General features: G+C 43.2%; 19 non-coding genes across 19 annotated transcripts; all 19 read left to right on the forward strand.

Annotated features, from left to right (window-relative positions):
* Window positions 1–4297: 4297 nt before the first annotated feature.
* trnaf-gaa (transfer RNA phenylalanine (anticodon GAA)) lies at window positions 4298–4370 on the forward strand. Its single transcript has one exon. It is a non-coding gene; the product is annotated as a tRNA-Phe (tRNA).
* An 816-nt stretch (window positions 4371–5186) lies between these two features.
* trnaf-aaa (transfer RNA phenylalanine (anticodon AAA)) lies at window positions 5187–5259 on the forward strand. The gene has a single exon. It is a non-coding gene; the product is annotated as a tRNA-Phe (tRNA).
* Window positions 5260–6075: 816 nt separating this feature from the next.
* Window positions 6076–6148, forward strand: trnaf-gaa (transfer RNA phenylalanine (anticodon GAA)). Its single transcript has one exon. It is a non-coding gene; the product is annotated as a tRNA-Phe (tRNA).
* Window positions 6149–6964: 816 nt separating this feature from the next.
* trnaf-gaa (transfer RNA phenylalanine (anticodon GAA)) lies at window positions 6965–7037 on the forward strand. The gene has a single exon. It is a non-coding gene; the product is annotated as a tRNA-Phe (tRNA).
* An 816-nt stretch (window positions 7038–7853) lies between these two features.
* Window positions 7854–7926, forward strand: trnaf-gaa (transfer RNA phenylalanine (anticodon GAA)). The gene has a single exon. It is a non-coding gene; the product is annotated as a tRNA-Phe (tRNA).
* Window positions 7927–8742: 816 nt separating this feature from the next.
* Window positions 8743–8815, forward strand: trnaf-gaa (transfer RNA phenylalanine (anticodon GAA)). The gene has a single exon. It is a non-coding gene; the product is annotated as a tRNA-Phe (tRNA).
* An 816-nt stretch (window positions 8816–9631) lies between these two features.
* trnaf-gaa (transfer RNA phenylalanine (anticodon GAA)) lies at window positions 9632–9704 on the forward strand. Its single transcript has one exon. It is a non-coding gene; the product is annotated as a tRNA-Phe (tRNA).
* Window positions 9705–10520: 816 nt separating this feature from the next.
* trnaf-gaa (transfer RNA phenylalanine (anticodon GAA)) lies at window positions 10521–10593 on the forward strand. Its single transcript has one exon. It is a non-coding gene; the product is annotated as a tRNA-Phe (tRNA).
* Window positions 10594–11409: 816 nt separating this feature from the next.
* On the forward strand, window positions 11410–11482 carry trnaf-gaa (transfer RNA phenylalanine (anticodon GAA)). Its single transcript has one exon. It is a non-coding gene; the product is annotated as a tRNA-Phe (tRNA).
* An 816-nt stretch (window positions 11483–12298) lies between these two features.
* Window positions 12299–12371, forward strand: trnaf-gaa (transfer RNA phenylalanine (anticodon GAA)). Its single transcript has one exon. It is a non-coding gene; the product is annotated as a tRNA-Phe (tRNA).
* Window positions 12372–13187: 816 nt separating this feature from the next.
* On the forward strand, window positions 13188–13260 carry trnaf-gaa (transfer RNA phenylalanine (anticodon GAA)). The gene has a single exon. It is a non-coding gene; the product is annotated as a tRNA-Phe (tRNA).
* Window positions 13261–14076: 816 nt separating this feature from the next.
* trnaf-gaa (transfer RNA phenylalanine (anticodon GAA)) lies at window positions 14077–14149 on the forward strand. The gene has a single exon. It is a non-coding gene; the product is annotated as a tRNA-Phe (tRNA).
* An 816-nt stretch (window positions 14150–14965) lies between these two features.
* On the forward strand, window positions 14966–15038 carry trnaf-gaa (transfer RNA phenylalanine (anticodon GAA)). Its single transcript has one exon. It is a non-coding gene; the product is annotated as a tRNA-Phe (tRNA).
* An 816-nt stretch (window positions 15039–15854) lies between these two features.
* Window positions 15855–15927, forward strand: trnaf-gaa (transfer RNA phenylalanine (anticodon GAA)). The gene has a single exon. It is a non-coding gene; the product is annotated as a tRNA-Phe (tRNA).
* A 1817-nt stretch (window positions 15928–17744) lies between these two features.
* trnaf-gaa (transfer RNA phenylalanine (anticodon GAA)) lies at window positions 17745–17817 on the forward strand. The gene has a single exon. It is a non-coding gene; the product is annotated as a tRNA-Phe (tRNA).
* An 816-nt stretch (window positions 17818–18633) lies between these two features.
* On the forward strand, window positions 18634–18706 carry trnaf-gaa (transfer RNA phenylalanine (anticodon GAA)). The gene has a single exon. It is a non-coding gene; the product is annotated as a tRNA-Phe (tRNA).
* An 816-nt stretch (window positions 18707–19522) lies between these two features.
* On the forward strand, window positions 19523–19595 carry trnaf-gaa (transfer RNA phenylalanine (anticodon GAA)). The gene has a single exon. It is a non-coding gene; the product is annotated as a tRNA-Phe (tRNA).
* Window positions 19596–20411: 816 nt separating this feature from the next.
* On the forward strand, window positions 20412–20484 carry trnaf-gaa (transfer RNA phenylalanine (anticodon GAA)). Its single transcript has one exon. It is a non-coding gene; the product is annotated as a tRNA-Phe (tRNA).
* An 816-nt stretch (window positions 20485–21300) lies between these two features.
* Window positions 21301–21373, forward strand: trnaf-gaa (transfer RNA phenylalanine (anticodon GAA)). Its single transcript has one exon. It is a non-coding gene; the product is annotated as a tRNA-Phe (tRNA).
* The last annotated feature ends 812 nt before the right edge of the window (window positions 21374–22185 follow it).

Below are 22185 nucleotides of genomic sequence, written 5' to 3' on the forward strand. Positions count from 1 at the left end.
AGACTAGAGCTGGCTGCTTCATGCTTATCGTAAGCAAGCAAGGAGTCAGTAAGAGAGCTATGGAGAATGTGGGCATTGATCCCACTACCTCTCGCATGCAAAGCAAGCGCTCTACCACTTGAGCTAATCCCCCTCTCAAGAGTTTATCCTTTTGATTGGAGTATTAAGGAAAGCTTACGGATCAGCTCAGCCCGACTAGGAAATAATACCGAATCCAGCATTGACCCACAAGGTTTTCTCATGTTGGCATCATGATAAACATTGCCAAATTAGGTCTTGCCGTACCTGTCCGTGAATTTCACTGTGCCGAAACCGTTACGCTGTGAAAGCATGTTGCAAGAACCTAAGGAAAGGTAACAGTCGTTGAAAAAGTTTCGTTTGCATCTCGACGTGGTTTATCTGCAGCTTGCCGAAATGGCGGTACCTGCAAGCCACCCGTCTGTAAAATACATCCAATGCCTGAGCCCCATTCCATTTTTGCTCGGCCAATGGCGCGCGAACCATTCCATTTTCTTCGTTTTCCTCGGCCTATCCCTGGCCACCATTCCATTTTTCCTCGACCAATGCCTGGCCACCATTCCATTTTTCCTCTGGCCAATGCCTGACCATCATTCCATTTTTCCTCGGCCAATGACACGACGAAGGTGAACTTGCCCCGGTCACGTCATAGTTTATAAACTTACACCGCGTAGAAGAAACACCGTCTCGGATTTGGGATTTCTCAACAAGCCACAGGTATGCCTTATTTGTTTGTGTAAGGAACCAATAAATTAATACTGTAGATATATTTTGCGATCATCAGAAAGGTAGTCAGCTAAAAAATACTCTGTAGTAGTCTCCTGCGGTGACTGTCATGAACGTAGCTCGTTAGCAAACTATCATATAACTTCTAACTAGCCTAAATTAATTCTAATCTTGAAGAATAATTTAATTAATGTTTTTCTGTGTTAGCCATCTATCCTCTTTTTCGATTTTCAACGGACAATTGCAGAAATCGTGAGGTAATTTACCGGTATATAAACGCGTTATTTATCGGTTTTTAAACGCCTTAGAAAATACGTGACCCTGCTTAACATGTTATTGTTTTGTTATTACTAAGTATCTACGTAGAAACGAACATTATAAAGTATATGGTTAAGTGAGTAATACGAATCCTTGGACTATTAAAAGGGTTAAAAACACATTAGTAACTAGTGAGTTGGTACCAACTGCTCACATGCATTCTTAGTTGCCATGGATTGACTTATTTGTTAATTTATGTTTGTTTTAATTATAAAGTATATGTGTTTGTGGATTTCATAAGGTAACTTTAATTAAACCTGCAATCTGCAAATACAGAATAATGTATTACTAGGGTTGACTGTTTATGATGAGTTTTAGTAACTATATTTATTTGCTCCCTATATTTAAAAAGTATTTCTGCTACATTTTCAGGCATGTTCCATGACTCGGTCCAGCCTTCACCAGTGACCTCGGCCCAGCCTCCACCAGTGACCTCGGTCCAGCCTTCACCAGTGACCTCGGCCCAGCCTCCACCAGTGACCTCGGCCCAGCCTCCACCAGTGACCTCGGCCCAGCCTCCACCAGTGACCTCGGTCCAGCCTCCACCAGTGCCTATTCAGTCTCCATCAGAGCCTTCAGCTCAACAAATGGTAAGTGATAGTACCTTACTTTCATTGTTAAACATGCTCATTGTTAAATTCTCCAATAAACAGCACACAAATAAGAATGCTACACACAAATGTTTTATTTTCTCATGCTTTATTGTAATTAAAACTTTATTGTATATAGAAAATGCACATTTATACAGACATTATAACATTTCATATTATTATTATTTTTATTTCTAGGCTGTGGATGTCCATAAAATTCCTGGAATGGAAAGGGTGGATGAATTAGCAGAGTATCTGGTTGAGCTTCGCACTCAAACACGCCTCACCCTGACAAACCAGCAGACCACCACGATTGTTAGTTTGTGGCAAAACCTAAACCAGTTTGATAAAAACAGACTGGTGTATGCAGCTCGGCATCAGGATAGGCTGCTGACTGCCCGCTTTAGATCCCCCAAAAAGAAGGCAGTTTTCACCCCTGGTGTTGAGAGCACAAAAAGGTGTGTTCTGGGATCAAGTGGCTCCCCTGCTCAGTGGCCTGACTGCTGTCGGCTCATTAAAACCATCTTTGTAAGACTGGCCAACATCCACAGAAGCCCCACAACTCAGGTCAAGTAAGTCTGTCAAGGTGGGCACTGATGTTGGAGGACTACAGGAACATTAGGCAGCTTGTTTTAAACAATGGGACAGTGATGGAGCAGGCCATCCTTCAGCTGGTAGAGGTGCCACCAAACACAGCAGGTCAGGCAAAAACTAAGTTTAGAAAAATTCTGCCCAGTGCCACACCACCATTAGCCCCTAGTCAACGACATCAGGACACTTCCATTCAGCCTCCTGTTGCTTCCATGGAGTCTGGTTCACAGGCCTCTTTGAGAATGATACAGCCAAGACCTTCACCTGTACTGATGATGTTACCCGCAGGACCAGCTATGTCTGTCATGCCTCAGGTGTTGTTGCCCAGTTCTGTCCCTCAGCCTGCTACCCCCACTGAGCGACATTACAAGCAGACAGTCCCATATAATACCTGTAGGAAGTGTGGACAGTCACGCAAAACAGCAACTGGCCATAGCCAGTACAAGGGGAAGATCTTCTGTCCTATGACAGAGACTAATACCAAGGAACAGTGGCTGGAAAAGATGAGAAAACTGTGATTAATGTGTATACTTTATTTTCATACATTACTATTGTATTTTTATAATACTAAAATATAATTATTATTATCTTTAATGGTTTAAAATGTTTTGCTGTAGTTTATTGGAATTTTTTATAGTTCAGCTGCTGTGGCATTAATATGTGTATATATGTATTAGTGTAGATTTAATATTTTATTTTTATGTAAATTGTAGTATAATTTTGTTAATTGTATTAGAATATCATTTTGTTAATTTTATTCATGTTTATTATATATATATATATATACATAAAGTGTATAAAGTATATAAAGTGTGAATAAATATATAAAGTGTGAATACAAATACAGAGTGTGAATTTATTAAATCAAGCAATAAGCCTAATATGATGAAACAACTCATATGTATGTGTATGAAATGCACATATATATTACAATATATAAATTGTGACACGGGTGCCCCGTAATTGTAGGCACTGCTGACAGCCATAAAATAAAATTTTGCAAAATATTTCTTAGAATATTATCACACAAAATATCCACGGCAAGATTCTCAGTTACAAATATTTATATCCAGGCTGGATTCGAACCTGCGACCTCCCGATCTTTTCTCAATTTTTTTTTCCTTTTTCTTCCCCTTCTTCCCCCCCTCATACAGACGATTGTTCCCCAGCTTTGGCGGAGTTGGGAGAGCGTTAGACTGAAGATCTAAAGGTCCCTGGTTCGATCCCGGGTTTCGGCATGAACTCGACCTAGCTAGGCGGTAAGCCTCAGCTTTTGAATGACCTGTGCATTCTGTTGAAAAATTATAAACAGACATAAACTGTTTGATGTTTTGTTGTGAGATTTCACAGTGGGATTGTCAGAACTCGAGACTCTAGATGTTCAATTCATCTGCTGATAAAGCATTTGGAGAAGGAAATGTGTAGGTGTCAACTTGCATGTACGCGTTGTCCAAAAGCATAGGTGTACCACTTCACGACATGCTTAAGTTTTGACTGAATTGGACTTTCCTCTGCTTCCTTTGGCTTATGGACAGTCTTTGTCCAAAAGTAAAAAGAGATGTGGCAAAGATGTCAACTGTTTGCTGGAGGAATCCAAAGTGACCATGTTCTAAGAGACCTTTGAAGGTCATGAAATGATTCCCTTAAGACTAGAGCTGGCTGCTTCATGCTTATCGTAAGCAAGCAAGGAGTCAGTAAGAGAGCTTTGGAGAATGTGGGCATCGATCCCACTACCTCTCGCATGCAAAGCGAGCGCTCTACCACTTGAGCTAATGCCCCTCTCAAGAGTTTATCCTTTTGATTGGAGTATTAAGGAAAGCTTACGGATCAGCTCAGCCCGACTAGGAAATAATACCGAATCCAGCATTGACCCACAAGGTTTTCTCATGTTGGCATCATGATAAACATTGCCAAATTAGGTCTTGCTGTACCTGTCCGTGAATTTCACTGTGCCAAAACCGTTACGCTGTGAAAGCATGTTGCAAGAACCTAAGGAAAGGTAACAGTCGTTGATAAAGTTTCGTTTGCATCTCGACGTGGTTTATCTGCAGCTTGCCGGAATAGCTCAGTTGGGAGAGCGTTAGACTGAAGGTCTAAAGGTCCCTGGTTTGATCCCGGGTTTCCGCATGAATTCGACCTAGCTAGGTGGAAAGCCTCAGCTTTTGAATGACCTTTGCATTCTGTTGAAAAATTATAAACAGACATAAACTGTTTGATGTTTTGTTGTGAGATTTCACAGTGGGATTGTCAGAACTCGAGACTCTAGATGTTCAATTCATCTGCTGATAAAGCATTTGGAGAAGGAAATGTGTAGGTGTCAACTTGCATGTACGCGTTGTCCAAAAGCATAGGTGTACCACTTCACGACATGCTTAAGTTTTGACTGAATTGGACTTTCCTCTGCTTCCTTCGGCTTATGGACAGCCTTTGTCCAAAAGTAAAAAGAGATGTGGCAAAGATGTTAACTGTTTGCTGGAGGAATCCAAAGTGACCATGTTCTAAGAGACCTTTGAAGGTCATGAAATGATTCCCTTAAGACTAGAGCTGGCTGCTTCATGCTTATCGTAAGCAAGCAAGGAGTCAGTAAGAGAGCTTTGGAGAATGTGGGCATCGATCCCACTACCTCTCGCATGCAAAGCGAGCGCTCTACCACTTGAGCTAATCCCCCTCTCAAGAGTTTATCCTTTTGATTGGAGTTTTAAGGAAAGCTTACGGATCAGCTCAGCCCGACTAGGAAATAATACCGAATCCAGCATTGACCCACAAGGTTTTCTCATGTTGGCATCATGATAAACATTGCCAAATTAGGTCTTGCTGTACCTGTCCGTGAATTTCACTGTGCCGAAACCGTTACGCTGTGAAAGCATGTTGCAAGAACCTAAGGAAAGGTAACAGTCGTTGATAAAGTTTCGTTTGCATCTCGACGTGGTTTATCTGCAGCTTGCCGAAATAGCTCAGTTGGGAGAGCGTTAGACTAAAGATCTAAAGGTCCCTGGTTCGATCCCGGGTTTCGGCATGAATTCGACCTAGCTAGGTGGAAAGCCTCAGCTTTTGAATGACCTGTGCATTCTGTTGAAAAATTATAAACAGACATAAACTGTTTGATGTTTTGTTGTGAGATTTCACAGTGGGATTGTCAGAACTCGAGACTCTAGATGTTCAATTCATCTGCTGATAAAGCATTTGGAGAAGGAAATGTGTAGGTGTCAACTTGCATGTACGCGTTGTCCAAAAGCATAGGTGTACCACTTCACGACATGCTTAAGTTTTGACTGAATTGGACTTTCCTCTGCTTCCTTCGGCTTATGGACAGCCTTTGTCCAAAAGTAAAAAGAGATGTGGCAAAGATGTCAACTGTTTGCTGGAGGAATCCAAAGTGACCATGTTCTAAGAGACCTTTGAAGGTCATGAAATTATTCCCTTAAGACTAGAGCTGGCTGCTTCATGCTTATCGTAAGCAAGCAAGGAGTCAGTAAGAGAGCTTTGGAGAATGTGGGCATCGATCCCACTACCTCTCGCATGCAAAGCGAGCGCTCTACCACTTGAGCTAATCCCTCTCTCAAGAGTTTATCCTTTTGATTGGAGTTTTAAGGAAAGCTTACGGATCAGCTCAGCCCGACTAGGAAATAATACCGAATCCAGCATTGACCCACAAGGTTTTCTCATGTTGGCATCATGATAAACATTGCCAAATTAGGTCTTGCCGTACCTGTCCGTGAATTTCACTGTGCCGAAACCGTTACGCTGTGAAAGCATGTTGCAAGAACCTAAGGAAAGGTAACAGTCGTTGATAAAGTTTCGTTTGCATCTCGACGTGGTCTATCTGCAGCTTGCCGAAATAGCTCAGTTGGGAGAGCGTTAGACTGAAGATCTAAAGGTCCCTGGTTCGATCCCGGGTTTCGGCATGAACTCGACCTAGCTAGGCGGAAAGCCTCAGCTTTTGAATGACCTGTGCATTCTGTTGAAAAATTATAAACAGACATAAACTGTTTGATGTTTTGTTGTGAGATTTCACAGTGGGATTGTCAGAACTCGAGACTCTAGATGTTCAATTCATCTGCTGATAAAGCATTTGGAGAAGGAAATGTGTAGGTGTCAACTTGCATGTACGCGTTGTCCAAAAGCATAGGTGTACCACTTCACGACATGCTTAAGTTTTGACTGAATTGGACTTTCCTCTGCTTCCTTCGGCTTATGGACAGCCTTTGTCCAAAAGTAAAAAGAGATGTGGCAAAGATGTCAACTGTTTGCTGGAGGAATCCAAAGTGACCATGTTCTAAGAGACCTTTGAAGGTCATGAAATTATTCCCTTAAGACTAGAGCTGGCTGCTTCATGCTTATCGTAAGCAAGCAAGGAGTCAGTAAGAGAGCTTTGGAGAATGTGGGCATCGATCCCACTACCTCTCGCATGCAAAGCGAGCGCTCTACCACTTGAGCTAATGCCCCTCTCAAGAGTTTATCCTTTTGATTGGAGTATTAAGGAAAGCTTACGGATCAGCTCAGCCCGACTAGGAAATAATACCGAATCCAGCATTGACCCACAAGGTTTTCTCATGTTGGCATCATGATAAACATTGCCAAATTAGGTCTTGCCGTACCTGTCCGTGAATTTCACTGTGCCGAAACCGTTACGCTGTGAAAGCATGTTGCAAGAACCTAAGGAAAGGTAACAGTCGTTGAAAAAGTTTCGTTTGCATCTCGACGTGGTTTATCTGCAGCTTGCCGAAATAGCTCAGTTGGGAGAGCGTTAGACTGAAGATCTAAAGGTCCCTGGTTCGATCCCGGGTTTCGGCATGAACTCGACCTAGCTAGGCGGTAAGCCTCAGCTTTTGAATGACCTGTGCATTCTGTTGAAAAATTATAAACAGACATAAACTGTTTGATGTTTTGTTGTGAGATTTCACAGTGGGATTGTCAGAACTCGAGACTCTAGATGTTCAATTCATCTGCTGATAAAGCATTTGGAGAAGGAAATGTGTAGGTGTCAACTTGCATGTACGCGTTGTCCAAAAGCATAGGTGTACCACTTCACGACATGCTTAAGTTTTGACTGAATTGGACTTTCCTCTGCTTCCTTCGGCTTATGGACAGCCTTTGTCCAAAAGTAAAAAGAGATGTGGCAAATATGTCAACTGTTTGCTGGAGGAATCCAAAGTGACCATGTTCTAAGAGACCTTTGAAGGTCATGAAATTATTCCCTTAAGACTAGAGCTGGCTGCTTCATGCTTATCGTAAGCAAGCAAGGAGTCAGTAAGAGAGCTTTGGAGAATGTGGGCATCGATCCCACTACCTCTCGCATGCAAAGCGAGCGCTCTACCACTTGAGCTAATGCCCCTCTCAAGAGTTTATCCTTTTGATTGGAGTATTAAGGAAAGCTTACGGATCAGCTCAGCCCGACTAGGAAATAATACCGAATCCAGCATTGACCCACAAGGTTTTCTCATGTTGGCATCATGATAAACATTGCCAAATTAGGTCTTGCCGTACCTGTCCGTGAATTTCACTGTGCCGAAACCGTTACGCTGTGAAAGCATGTTGCAAGAACCTAAGGAAAGGTAACAGTCGTTGAAAAAGTTTCGTTTGCATCTCGACGTGGTTTATCTGCAGCTTGCCGAAATAGCTCAGTTGGGAGAGCGTTAGACTGAAGATCTAAAGGTCCCTGGTTCGATCCCGGGTTTCGGCATGAACTCGACCTAGCTAGGCGGTAAGCCTCAGCTTTTGAATGACCTGTGCATTCTGTTGAAAAATTATAAACAGACATAAACTGTTTGATGTTTTGTTGTGAGATTTCACAGTGGGATTGTCAGAACTCGAGACTCTAGATGTTCAATTCATCTGCTGATAAAGCATTTGGAGAAGGAAATGTGTAGGTGTCAACTTGCATGTACGCGTTGTCCAAAAGCATAGGTGTACCACTTCACGACATGCTTAAGTTTTGACTGAATTGGACTTTCCTCTGCTTCCTTCGGCTTATGGACAGCCTTTGTCCAAAAGTAAAAAGAGATGTGGCAAATATGTCAACTGTTTGCTGGAGGAATCCAAAGTGACCATGTTCTAAGAGACCTTTGAAGGTCATGAAATGATTCCCTTAAGACTAGAGCTGGCTGCTTCATGCTTATCGTAAGCAAGCAAGGAGTCAGTAAGAGAGCTTTGGAGAATGTGGGCATCGATCCCACTACCTCTCGCATGCAAAGCGAGCGCTCTACCACTTGAGCTAATGCCCCTCTCAAGAGTTTATCCTTTTGATTGGAGTATTAAGGAAAGCTTACGGATCAGCTCAGCCCGACTAGGAAATAATACCGAATCCAGCATTGACCCACAAGGTTTTCTCATGTTGGCATCATGATAAACATTGCCAAATTAGGTCTTGCCGTACCTGTCCGTGAATTTCACTGTGCCGAAACCGTTACGCTGTGAAAGCATGTTGCAAGAACCTAAGGAAAGGTAACAGTCGTTGAAAAAGTTTCGTTTGCATCTCGACGTGGTTTATCTGCAGCTTGCCGAAATAGCTCAGTTGGGAGAGCGTTAGACTGAAGATCTAAAGGTCCCTGGTTCGATCCCGGGTTTCGGCATGAACTCGACCTAGCTAGGCGGTAAGCCTCAGCTTTTGAATGACCTGTGCATTCTGTTGAAAAATTATAAACAGACATAAACTGTTTGATGTTTTGTTGTGAGATTTCACAGTGGGATTGTCAGAACTCGAGACTCTAGATGTTCAATTCATCTGCTGATAAAGCATTTGGAGAAGGAAATGTGTAGGTGTCAACTTGCATGTACGCGTTGTCCAAAAGCATAGGTGTACCACTTCACGACATGCTTAAGTTTTGACTGAATTGGACTTTCCTCTGCTTCCTTTGGCTTATGGACAGTCTTTGTCCAAAAGTAAAAAGAGATGTGGCAAAGATGTCAACTGTTTGCTGGAGGAATCCAAAGTGACCATGTTCTAAGAGACCTTTGAAGGTCATGAAATGATTCCCTTAAGACTAGAGCTGGCTGCTTCATGCTTATCGTAAGCAAGCAAGGAGTCAGTAAGAGAGCTTTGGAGAATGTGGGCATCGATCCCACTACCTCTCGCATGCAAAGCGAGCGCTCTACCACTTGAGCTAATGCCCCTCTCAAGAGTTTATCCTTTTGATTGGAGTATTAAGGAAAGCTTACGGATCAGCTCAGCCCGACTAGGAAATAATACCGAATCCAGCATTGACCCACAAGGTTTTCTCATGTTGGCATCATGATAAACATTGCCAAATTAGGTCTTGCTGTACCTGTCCGTGAATTTCACTGTGCCAAAACCGTTACGCTGTGAAAGCATGTTGCAAGAACCTAAGGAAAGGTAACAGTCGTTGATAAAGTTTCGTTTGCATCTCGACGTGGTTTATCTGCAGCTTGCCGGAATAGCTCAGTTGGGAGAGCGTTAGACTGAAGGTCTAAAGGTCCCTGGTTTGATCCCGGGTTTCCGCATGAATTCGACCTAGCTAGGTGGAAAGCCTCAGCTTTTGAATGACCTTTGCATTCTGTTGAAAAATTATAAACAGACATAAACTGTTTGATGTTTTGTTGTGAGATTTCACAGTGGGATTGTCAGAACTCGAGACTCTAGATGTTCAATTCATCTGCTGATAAAGCATTTGGAGAAGGAAATGTGTAGGTGTCAACTTGCATGTACGCGTTGTCCAAAAGCATAGGTGTACCACTTCACGACATGCTTAAGTTTTGACTGAATTGGACTTTCCTCTGCTTCCTTCGGCTTATGGACAGCCTTTGTCCAAAAGTAAAAAGAGATGTGGCAAAGATGTTAACTGTTTGCTGGAGGAATCCAAAGTGACCATGTTCTAAGAGACCTTTGAAGGTCATGAAATGATTCCCTTAAGACTAGAGCTGGCTGCTTCATGCTTATCGTAAGCAAGCAAGGAGTCAGTAAGAGAGCTTTGGAGAATGTGGGCATCGATCCCACTACCTCTCGCATGCAAAGCGAGCGCTCTACCACTTGAGCTAATCCCCCTCTCAAGAGTTTATCCTTTTGATTGGAGTTTTAAGGAAAGCTTACGGATCAGCTCAGCCCGACTAGGAAATAATACCGAATCCAGCATTGACCCACAAGGTTTTCTCATGTTGGCATCATGATAAACATTGCCAAATTAGGTCTTGCTGTACCTGTCCGTGAATTTCACTGTGCCAAAACCGTTACGCTGTGAAAGCATGTTGCAAGAACCTAAGGAAAGGTAACAGTCGTTGATAAAGTTTCGTTTGCATCTCGACGTGGTTTATCTGCAGCTTGCCGGAATAGCTCAGTTGGGAGAGCGTTAGACTGAAGGTCTAAAGGTCCCTGGTTTGATCCCGGGTTTCCGCATGAATTCGACCTAGCTAGGTGGAAAGCCTCAGCTTTTGAATGACCTTTGCATTCTGTTGAAAAATTATAAACAGACATAAACTGTTTGATGTTTTGTTGTGAGATTTCACAGTGGGATTGTCAGAACTCGAGACTCTAGATGTTCAATTCATCTGCTGATAAAGCATTTGGAGAAGGAAATGTGTAGGTGTCAACTTGCATGTACGCGTTGTCCAAAAGCATAGGTGTACCACTTCACGACATGCTTAAGTTTTGACTGAATTGGACTTTCCTCTGCTTCCTTCGGCTTATGGACAGCCTTTGTCCAAAAGTAAAAAGAGATGTGGCAAAGATGTTAACTGTTTGCTGGAGGAATCCAAAGTGACCATGTTCTAAGAGACCTTTGAAGGTCATGAAATGATTCCCTTAAGACTAGAGCTGGCTGCTTCATGCTTATCGTAAGCAAGCAAGGAGTCAGTAAGAGAGCTTTGGAGAATGTGGGCATCGATCCCACTACCTCTCGCATGCAAAGCGAGCGCTCTACCACTTGAGCTAATGCCCCTCTCAAGAGTTTATCCTTTTGATTGGAGTATTAAGGAAAGCTTACGGATCAGCTCAGCCCGACTAGGAAATAATACCGAATCCAGCATTGACCCACAAGGTTTTCTCATGTTGGCATCATGATAAACATTGCCAAATTAGGTCTTGCTGTACCTGTCCGTGAATTTCACTGTGCCAAAACCGTTACGCTGTGAAAGCATGTTGCAAGAACCTAAGGAAAGGTAACAGTCGTTGATAAAGTTTCGTTTGCATCTCGACGTGGTTTATCTGCAGCTTGCCGGAATAGCTCAGTTGGGAGAGCGTTAGACTGAAGGTCTAAAGGTCCCTGGTTTGATCCCGGGTTTCCGCATGAATTCGACCTAGCTAGGTGGAAAGCCTCAGCTTTTGAATGACCTTTGCATTCTGTTGAAAAATTATAAACAGACATAAACTGTTTGATGTTTTGTTGTGAGATTTCACAGTGGGATTGTCAGAACTCGAGACTCTAGATGTTCAATTCATCTGCTGATAAAGCATTTGGAGAAGGAAATGTGTAGGTGTCAACTTGCATGTACGCGTTGTCCAAAAGCATAGGTGTACCACTTCACGACATGCTTAAGTTTTGACTGAATTGGACTTTCCTCTGCTTCCTTCGGCTTATGGACAGCCTTTGTCCAAAAGTAAAAAGAGATGTGGCAAAGATGTTAACTGTTTGCTGGAGGAATCCAAAGTGACCATGTTCTAAGAGACCTTTGAAGGTCATGAAATGATTCCCTTAAGACTAGAGCTGGCTGCTTCATGCTTATCGTAAGCAAGCAAGGAGTCAGTAAGAGAGCTTTGGAGAATGTGGGCATCGATCCCACTACCTCTCGCATGCAAAGCGAGCGCTCTACCACTTGAGCTAATCCCCCTCTCAAGAGTTTATCCTTTTGATTGGAGTTTTAAGGAAAGCTTACGGATCAGCTCAGCCCGACTAGGAAATAATACCGAATCCAGCATTGACCCACAAGGTTTTCTCATGTTGGCATCATGATAAACATTGCCAAATTAGGTCTTGCTGTACCTGTCCGTGAATTTCACTGTGCCGAAACCGTTACGCTGTGAAAGCATGTTGCAAGAACCTAAGGAAAGGTAACAGTCGTTGATAAAGTTTCGTTTGCATCTCGACGTGGTTTATCTGCAGCTTGCCGAAATAGCTCAGTTGGGAGAGCGTTAGACTGAAGATCTAAAGGTCCCTGGTTCGATCCTGGGTTTCGGCATGAATTCGACCTAGCTAGGTGGAAAGCCTCAGCTTTTGAATGACCTGTGCATTCTGTTGAAAAATTATAAACAGACATAAACTGTTTGATGTTTTGTTGTGAGATTTCACAGTGGGATTGTCAGAACTCGAGACTCTAGATGTTCAATTCATCTGCTGATAAAGCATTTGGAGAAGGAAATGTGTAGGTGTCAACTTGCATGTACGCGTTGTCCAAAAGCATAGGTGTACCACTTCACGACATGCTTAAGTTTTGACTGAATTGGACTTTCCTCTGCTTCCTTCGGCTTATGGACAGCCTTTGTCCAAAAGTAAAAAGAGATGTGGCAAAGATGTCAACTGTTTGCTGGAGGAATCCAAAGTGACAATGTTCTAAGAGACCTTTGAAGGTCATGAAATTATTCCCTTAAGACTAGAGCTGGCTGCTTCATGCTTATCGTAAGCAAGCAAGGAGTCAGTAAGAGAGCTTTGGAGAATGTGGGCATCGATCCCACTACCTCTCGCATGCAAAGCGAGCGCTCTACCACTTGAGCTAATGCCCCTCTCAAGAGTTTATCCTTTTGATTGGAGTATTAAGGAAAGCTTACGGATCAGCTCAGCCCGACTAGGAAATAATACCGAATCCAGCATTGACCCACAAGGTTTTCTCATGTTGGCATCATGATAAACATTGCCAAATTAGGTCTTGCCGTACCTGTCCGTGAATTTCACTGTGCCGAAACCGTTACGCTGTGAAAGCATGTTGCAAGAACCTAAGGAAAGGTAACAGTCGTTGAAAAAGTTTCGTTTGCATCTCGACGTGGTTTATCTGCAGCTTGCCGAAATAGCTCAGTTGGGAGAGCGTTAGACTGAAGATCTAAAGGTCCCTGGTTCGATCCCGGGTTTTGGCATGAACTCGACCTAGCTAGGCGGTAAGCCTCAGCTTTTGAATGACCTGTGCATTCTGTTGAAAAATTATAAACAGACATAAACTGTTTGATGTTTTGTTGTGAGATTTCACAGTGGGATTGTCAGAACTCGAGACTCTAGATGTTCAATTCATCTGCTGATAAAGCATTTGGAGAAGGAAATGTGTAGGTGTCAACTTGCATGTACGCGTTGTCCAAAAGCATAGGTGTACCACTTCACGACATGCTTAAGTTTTGACTGAATTGGACTTTCCTCTGCTTCCTTCGGCTTATGGACAGCCTTTGTCCAAAAGTAAAAAGAGATGTGGCAAAGATGTTAACTGTTTGCTGGAGGAATCCAAAGTGACCATGTTCTAAGAGACCTTTGAAGGTCATGAAATGATTCCCTTAAGACTAGAGCTGGCTGCTTCATGCTTATCGTAAGCAAGCAAGGAGTCAGTAAGAGAGCTTTGGAGAATGTGGGCATCGATCCCACTACCTCTCGCATGCAAAGCGAGCGCTCTACCACTTGAGCTAATCCCCCTCTCAAGAGTTTATTCTTTTGATTGGAGTTTTAAGGAAAGCTTACGGATCAGCTCAGCCCGACTAGGAAATAATACCGAATCCAGCATTGACCCACAAGGTTTTCTCATGTTGGCATCATGATAAACATTGCCAAATTAGGTCTTGCTGTACCTGTCCGTGAATTTCACTGTGCCAAAACCGTTACGCTGTGAAAGCATGTTGCAAGAACCTAAGGAAAGGTAACAGTCGTTGATAAAGTTTCGTTTGCATCTCGACGTGGTTTATCTGCAGCTTGCCGAAATAGCTCAGTTGGGAGAGCGTTAGACTGAAGATCTAAAGGTCCCTGGTTCGATCCCGGGTTTCGGCATGAACTCGACCTAGCTAGGCGGAAAGCCTCAGCTTTTGAATTACCTGTGCATTCTGTTGAAAAATTATAAACAGACATAAACTGTTTGATGTTTTGTTGTGAGATTTCACAGTGGGATTGTCAGAACTCGAGACTCTAGATGTTCAATTCATCTGCTGATAAAGCATTTGGAGAAGGAAATGTGTAGGTGTCAACTTGCATGTACGCGTTGTCCAAAAGCATAGGTGTACCACTTCACGACATGCTTAAGTTTTGACTGAATTGGACTTTCCTCTGCTTCCTTCGGCTTATGGACAGTCTTTGTCCAAAAGTAAAAAGAGATGTGGCAAAGATGTCAACTGTTTGTTGGAGGAATCCAAAGTGACCATGTTCTAAGAGACCTTTGAAGGTCATGAAATGATTCCCTTAAGACTAGAGCTGGCTGCTTCATGCTTATCGTAAGCAAGCAAGGAGTCAGTAAGAGAGCTATGGAGAATGTGGGCATTGATCCCACTACCTCTCGCATGCAAAGCAAGCGCTCTACCACTTGAGCTAATCCCCCTCTCAAGAGTTTATCCTTTTGATTGGAGTATTAAGGAAAGCTTACGGATCAGCTCAGCCCGACTAGGAAATAATACCGAATCCAGCATTGACCCACAAGGTTTTCTCATGTTGGCATCATGATAAACATTGCCAAATTAGGTCTTGCCGTACCTGTCCGTGAATTTCACTGTGCCGAAACCGTTACGCTGTGAAAGCATGTTGCAAGAACCTAAGGAAAGGTAACAGTCGTTGAAAAAGTTTCGTTTGCATCTCGACGTGGTTTATCTGCAGCTTGCCGAAATAGCTCAGTTGGGAGAGCGTTAGACTGAAGATCTAAAGGTCCCTGGTTCGATCCCGGGTTTCGGCATGAACTCGACCTAGCTAGGCGGTAAGCCTCAGCTTTTGAATGACCTGTGCATTCTGTTGAAAAATTATAAACAGACATAAACTGTTTGATGTTTTGTTGTGAGATTTCACAGTGGGATTGTCAGAACTCGAGACTCTAGATGTTCAATTCATCTGCTGATAAAGCATTTGGAGAAGGAAATGTGTAGGTGTCAACTTGCATGTACGCGTTGTCCAAAAGCATAGGTGTACCACTTCACGACATGCTTAAGTTTTGACTGAATTGGACTTTCCTCTGCTTCCTTCGGCTTATGGACAGCCTTTGTCCAAAAGTAAAAAGAGATGTGGCAAAGATGTTAACTGTTTGCTGGAGGAATCCAAAGTGACCATGTTCTAAGAGACCTTTGAAGGTCATGAAATGATTCCCTTAAGACTAGAGCTGGCTGCTTCATGCTTATCGTAAGCAAGCAAGGAGTCAGTAAGAGAGCTTTGGAGAATGTGGGCATCGATCCCACTACCTCTCGCATGCAAAGCGAGCGCTCTACCACTTGAGCTAATCCCCCTCTCAAGAGTTTATCCTTTTGATTGGAGTTTTAAGGAAAGCTTACGGATCAGCTCAGCCCGACTAGGAAATAATACCGAATCCAGCATTGACCCACAAGGTTTTCTCATGTTGGCATCATGATAAACATTGCCAAATTAGGTCTTGCTGTACCTGTCCGTGAATTTCACTGTGCCGAAACCGTTACGCTGTGAAAGCATGTTGCAAGAACCTAAGGAAAGGTAACAGTCGTTGATAAAGTTTCGTTTGCATCTCGACGTGGTTTATCTGCAGCTTGCCGAAATAGCTCAGTTGGGAGAGCGTTAGACTGAAGATCTAAAGGTCCCTGGTTCGATCCCGGGTTTCGGCATGAATTCGACCTAGCTAGGTGGAAAGCCTCAGCTTTTGAATGACCTGTGCATTCTGTTGAAAAATTATAAACAGACATAAACTGTTTGATGTTTTGTTGTGAGATTTCACAGTGGGATTGTCAGAACTCGAGACTCTAGATGTTCAATTCATCTGCTGATAAAGCATTTGGAGAAGGAAATGTGTAGGTGTCAACTTGCATGTACGCGTTGTCCAAAAGCATAGGTGTACCACTTCACGACATGCTTAAGTTTTGACTGAATTGGACTTTCCTCTGCTTCCTTCGGCTTATGGACAGCCTTTGTCCAAAAGTAAAAAGAGATGTGGCAAAGATGTCAACTGTTTGCTGGAGGAATCCAAAGTGACCATGTTCTAAGAGACCTTTGAAGGTCATGAAATTATTCCCTTAAGACTAGAGCTGGCTGCTTCATGCTTATCGTAAGCAAGCAAGGAGTCAGTAAGAGAGCTTTGGAGAATGTGGGCATCGATCCCACTACCTCTCGCATGCAAAGCGAGCGCTCTACCACTTGAGCTAATCCCTCTCTCAAGAGTTTATCCTTTTGATTGGAGTTTTAACCCTGATGAGATCCGGGCGTGGTCTACCTTCTTGGGGTCCAGCTGGGCGTGGGGGACCCATTGCATTTTTTGTTAAAATAATCAGCAGATTTAGCCCAATTGCAAGTAAAATAAACAATACATATGTTAAATTAGTTTGCTCTCATTTATTTATTAGTTACTTTTTTATTAAAATGTAACACAATAAGGAAATGAATCATAAATCATGCTGGCTGACAGGCTGGTCCTATGGCTAGCTGCTGACGGGCTGGTGCTAACGGAGCTGGCTGCTGCTCATCCGCCTTTTCATTATCACTATCAGACTCTGATATTTCAGAAATGTGATCCTGAAATTTCTTCTTCTGAATCACCATCAAAATCCTCTGTCTCTTCCAATAGCAGCTGTAAGGCAGTCTGAACTGAGAATCGCTTTGCCATCTTTTATAGCATTTTTAGCATTTTTAGCATTTATAGCATCATGTCCCCATGATTGGATGAAACACACACTCACACACACACACACACACACACACACACACACACACAGGTCCAGAGAGGAGGGAGGGATAATGAGGGCTGAGAGAAAAGATGCTTCTTTCAGATCTCACCCCTTTGTCTCTATAGAGATTCTTCGTCTCCTGTCTGACAATATGCAATCAACCCCTGATGTGACAACCATCAAAAGTGTTGATGGTTGCTCACCTTTGCATGCCAAACTCCTCTGTCCTTTGTTTGTATATCCTTTAAAGTCATACAGACGACTATCAACTACCCAACCCAATGTTGATTGCCCACTTTGACTAGCCCAGGGCCCAGTGGACCCTGGACCCTGTATGTAATACAAATGTGAAGGGGGGGGTACGGGGGGGTGGTCATTGAAAATATTTTCTGATTTATGTTGCTCACAGAAAATGAGCCAAGGACCAATGAATCTCAGTTTGAAAAAAAAAAAATTGTAGAATTTTTTTAAGCTGATTTTTTAAAAATGGGTCCCACAGACCCTTGGACCATATAAGGGTTAAGGAAAGCTTACGGATCAGCTCAGCCCGACTAGGAAATAATACCGAATCCAGCATTGACCCACAAGGTTTTCTCATGTTGGCATCATGATAAACATTGCCAAATTAGGTCTTGCCGTACCTGTCCGTGAATTTCACTGTGCCGAAACCGTTACGCTGTGAAAGCATGTTGCAAGAACCTAAGGAAAGGTAACAGTCGTTGATAAAGTTTCGTTTGCATCTCGACGTGGTCTATCTGCAGCTTGCCGAAATAGCTCAGTTGGGAGAGCGTTAGACTGAAGATCTAAAGGTCCCTGGTTCGATCCCGGGTTTCGGCATGAACTCGACCTAGCTAGGCGGAAAGCCTCAGCTTTTGAATGACCTGTGCATTCTGTTGAAAAATTATAAACAGACATAAACTGTTTGATGTTTTGTTGTGAGATTTCACAGTGGGATTGTCAGAACTCGAGACTCTAGATGTTCAATTCATCTGCTGATAAAGCATTTGGAGAAGGAAATGTGTAGGTGTCAACTTGCATGTACGCGTTGTCCAAAAGCATAGGTGTACCACTTCACGACATGCTTAAGTTTTGACTGAATTGGACTTTCCTCTGCTTCCTTCGGCTTATGGACAGCCTTTGTCCAAAAGTAAAAAGAGATGTGGCGAAGATGTCAACTGTTTGCTGGAGGAATCCAAAGTGACCATGTTCTAAGAGACCTTTGAAGGTCATGAAATTATTCCCTTAAGACTAGAGCTGGCTGCTTCATGCTTATCGTAAGCAAGCAAGGAGTCAGTAAGAGAGCTTTGGAGAATGTGGGCATCGATCCCACTACCTCTCGCATGCAAAGCGAGCGCTCTACCACTTGAGCTAATGCCCCTCTCAAGAGTTTATCCTTTTGATTGGAGTATTAAGGAAAGCTTACGGATCAGCTCAGCCCGACTAGGAAATAATACCGAATCCAGCATTGACCCACAAGGTTTTCTCATGTTGGCATCATGATAAACATTGCCAAATTAGGTCTTGCCGTACCTGTCCGTGAATTTCACTGTGCCGAAACCGTTACGCTGTGAAAGCATGTTGCAAGAACCTAAGGAAAGGTAACAGTCGTTGAAAAAGTTTCGTTTGCATCTCGACGTGGTTTATCTGCAGCTTGCCGAAATAGCTCAGTTGGGAGAGCGTTAGACTGAAGATCTAAAGGTCCCTGGTTCGATCCCGGGTTTCGGCATGAACTCGACCTAGCTAGGCGGTAAGCCTCAGCTTTTGAATGACCTGTGCATTCTGTTGAAAAATTATAAACAGACATAAACTGTTTGATGTTTTGTTGTGAGATTTCACAGTGGGATTGTCAGAACTCGAGACTCTAGATGTTCAATTCATCTGCTGATAAAGCATTTGGAGAAGGAAATGTGTAGGTGTCAACTTGCATGTACGCGTTGTCCAAAAGCATAGGTGTACCACTTCACGACATGCTTAAGTTTTGACTGAATTGGACTTTCCTCTGCTTCCTTCGGCTTATGGACAGCCTTTGTCCAAAAGTAAAAAGAGATGTGGCAAATATGTCAACTGTTTGCTGGAGGAATCCAAAGTGACCATGTTCTAAGAGACCTTTGAAGGTCATGAAATGATTCCCTTAAGACTAGAGCTGGCTGCTTCATGCTTATCGTAAGCAAGCAAGGAGTCAGTAAGAGAGCTTTGGAGAATGTGGGCATCGATCCCACTACCTCTCGCATGCAAAGCGAGCGCTCTACCACTTGAGCTAATGCCCCTCTCAAGAGTTTATCCTTTTGATTGGAGTATTAAGGAAAGCTTACGGATCAGCTCAGCCCGACTAGGAAATAATACCGAATCCAGCATTGACCCACAAGGTTTTCTCATGTTGGCATCATGATAAACATTGCCAAATTAGGTCTTGCCGTACCTGTCCGTGAATTTCACTGTGCCGAAACCGTTACGCTGTGAAAGCATGTTGCAAGAACCTAAGGAAAGGTAACAGTCGTTGAAAAAGTTTCGTTTGCATCTCGACGTGGTTTATCTGCAGCTTGCCGAAATAGCTCAGTTGGGAGAGCGTTAGACTGAAGATCTAAAGGTCCCTGGTTCGATCCCGGGTTTCGGCATGAACTCGACCTAGCTAGGCGGTAAGCCTCAGCTTTTGAATGACCTGTGCATTCTGTTGAAAAATTATAAACAGACATAAACTGTTTGATGTTTTGTTGTGAGATTTCACAGTGGGATTGTCAGAACTCGAGACTCTAGATGTTCAATTCATCTGCTGATAAAGCATTTGGAGAAGGAAATGTGTAGGTGTCAACTTGCATGTACGCGTTGTCCAAAAGCATAGGTGTACCACTTCACGACATGCTTAAGTTTTGACTGAATTGGACTTTCCTCTGCTTCCTTTGGCTTATGGACAGTCTTTGTCCAAAAGTAAAAAGAGATGTGGCAAAGATGTCAACTGTTTGCTGGAGGAATCCAAAGTGACCATGTTCTAAGAGACCTTTGAAGGTCATGAAATGATTCCCTTAAGACTAGAGCTGGCTGCTTCATGCTTATCGTAAGCAAGCAAGGAGTCAGTAAGAGAGCTTTGGAGAATGTGGGCATCGATCCCACTACCTCTCGCATGCAAAGCGAGCGCTCTACCACTTGAGCTAATGCCCCTCTCAAGAGTTTATCCTTTTGATTGGAGTATTAAGGAAAGCTTACGGATCAGCTCAGCCCGACTAGGAAATAATACCGAATCCAGCATTGACCCACAAGGTTTTCTCATGTTGGCATCATGATAAACATTGCCAAATTAGGTCTTGCTGTACCTGTCCGTGAATTTCACTGTGCCAAAACCGTTACGCTGTGAAAGCATGTTGCAAGAACCTAAGGAAAGGTAACAGTCGTTGATAAAGTTTCGTTTGCATCTCGACGTGGTTTATCTGCAGCTTGCCGGAATAGCTCAGTTGGGAGAGCGTTAGACTGAAGGTCTAAAGGTCCCTGGTTTGATCCCGGGTTTCCGCATGAATTCGACCTAGCTAGGTGGAAAGCCTCAGCTTTTGAATGACCTTTGCATTCTGTTGAAAAATTATAAACAGACATAAACTGTTTGATGTTTTGTTGTGAGATTTCACAGTGGGATTGTCAGAACTCGAGACTCTAGATGTTCAATTCATCTGCTGATAAAGCATTTGGAGAAGGAAATGTGTAGGTGTCAACTTGCATGTACGCGTTGTCCAAAAGCATAGGTGTACCACTTCACGACATGCTTAAGTTTTGACTGAATTGGACTTTCCTCTGCTTCCTTCGGCTTATGGACAGCCTTTGTCCAAAAGTAAAAAGAGATGTGGCAAAGATGTTAACTGTTTGCTGGAGGAATCCAAAGTGACCATGTTCTAAGAGACCTTTGAAGGTCATGAAATGATTCCCTTAAGACTAGAGCTGGCTGCTTCATGCTTATCGTAAGCAAGCAAGGAGTCAGTAAGAGAGCTTTGGAGAATGTGGGCATCGATCCCACTACCTCTCGCATGCAAAGCGAGCGCTCTACCACTTGAGCTAATCCCCCTCTCAAGAGTTTATCCTTTTGATTGGAGTTTTAAGGAAAGCTTACGGATCAGCTCAGCCCGACTAGGAAATAATACCGAATCCAGCATTGACCCACAAGGTTTTCTCATGTTGGCATCATGATAAACATTGCCAAATTAGGTCTTGCTGTACCTGTCCGTGAATTTCACTGTGCCGAAACCGTTACGCTGTGAAAGCATGTTGCAAGAACCTAAGGAAAGGTAACAGTCGTTGATAAAGTTTCGTTTGCATCTCGACGTGGTTTATCTGCAGCTTGCCGAAATAGCTCAGTTGGGAGAGCGTTAGACTGAAGATCTAAAGGTCCCTGGTTCGATCCTGGGTTTCGGCATGAATTCGACCTAGCTAGGTGGAAAGCCTCAGCTTTTGAATGACCTGTGCATTCTGTTGAAAAATTATAAACAGACATAAACTGTTTGATGTTTTGTTGTGAGATTTCACAGTGGGATTGTCAGAACTCGAGACTCTAGATGTTCAATTCATCTGCTGATAAAGCATTTGGAGAAGGAAATGTGTAGGTGTCAACTTGCATGTACGCGTTGTCCAAAAGCATAGGTGTACCACTTCACGACATGCTTAAGTTTTGACTGAATTGGACTTTCCTCTGCTTCCTTCGGCTTATGGACAGCCTTTGTCCAAAAGTAAAAAGAGATGTGGCGAAGATGTCAACTGTTTGCTGGAGGAATCCAAAGTGACCATGTTCTAAGAGACCTTTGAAGGTCATGAAATTATTCCCTTAAGACTAGAGCTGGCTGCTTCATGCTTATCGTAAGCAAGCAAGGAGTCAGTAAGAGAGCTTTGGAGAATGTGGGCATCGATCCCACTACCTCTCGCATGCAAAGCGAGCGCTCTACCACTTGAGCTAATGCCCCTCTCAAGAGTTTATCCTTTTGATTGGAGTATTAAGGAAAGCTTACGGATCAGCTCAGCCCGACTAGGAAATAATACCGAATCCAGCATTGACCCACAAGGTTTTCTCATGTTGGCATCATGATAAACATTGCCAAATTAGGTCTTGCCGTACCTGTCCGTGAATTTCACTGTGCCGAAACCGTTACGCTGTGAAAGCATGTTGCAAGAACCTAAGGAAAGGTAACAGTCGTTGAAAAAGTTTCGTTTGCATCTCGACGTGGTTTATCTGCA

This window comes from Brachyhypopomus gauderio, unplaced genomic scaffold (genome assembly GCF_052324685.1).
Source record: "Brachyhypopomus gauderio isolate BG-103 unplaced genomic scaffold, BGAUD_0.2 sc374, whole genome shotgun sequence".
Classification (NCBI taxonomy): domain Eukaryota; kingdom Metazoa; phylum Chordata; class Actinopteri; order Gymnotiformes; family Hypopomidae; genus Brachyhypopomus; species Brachyhypopomus gauderio.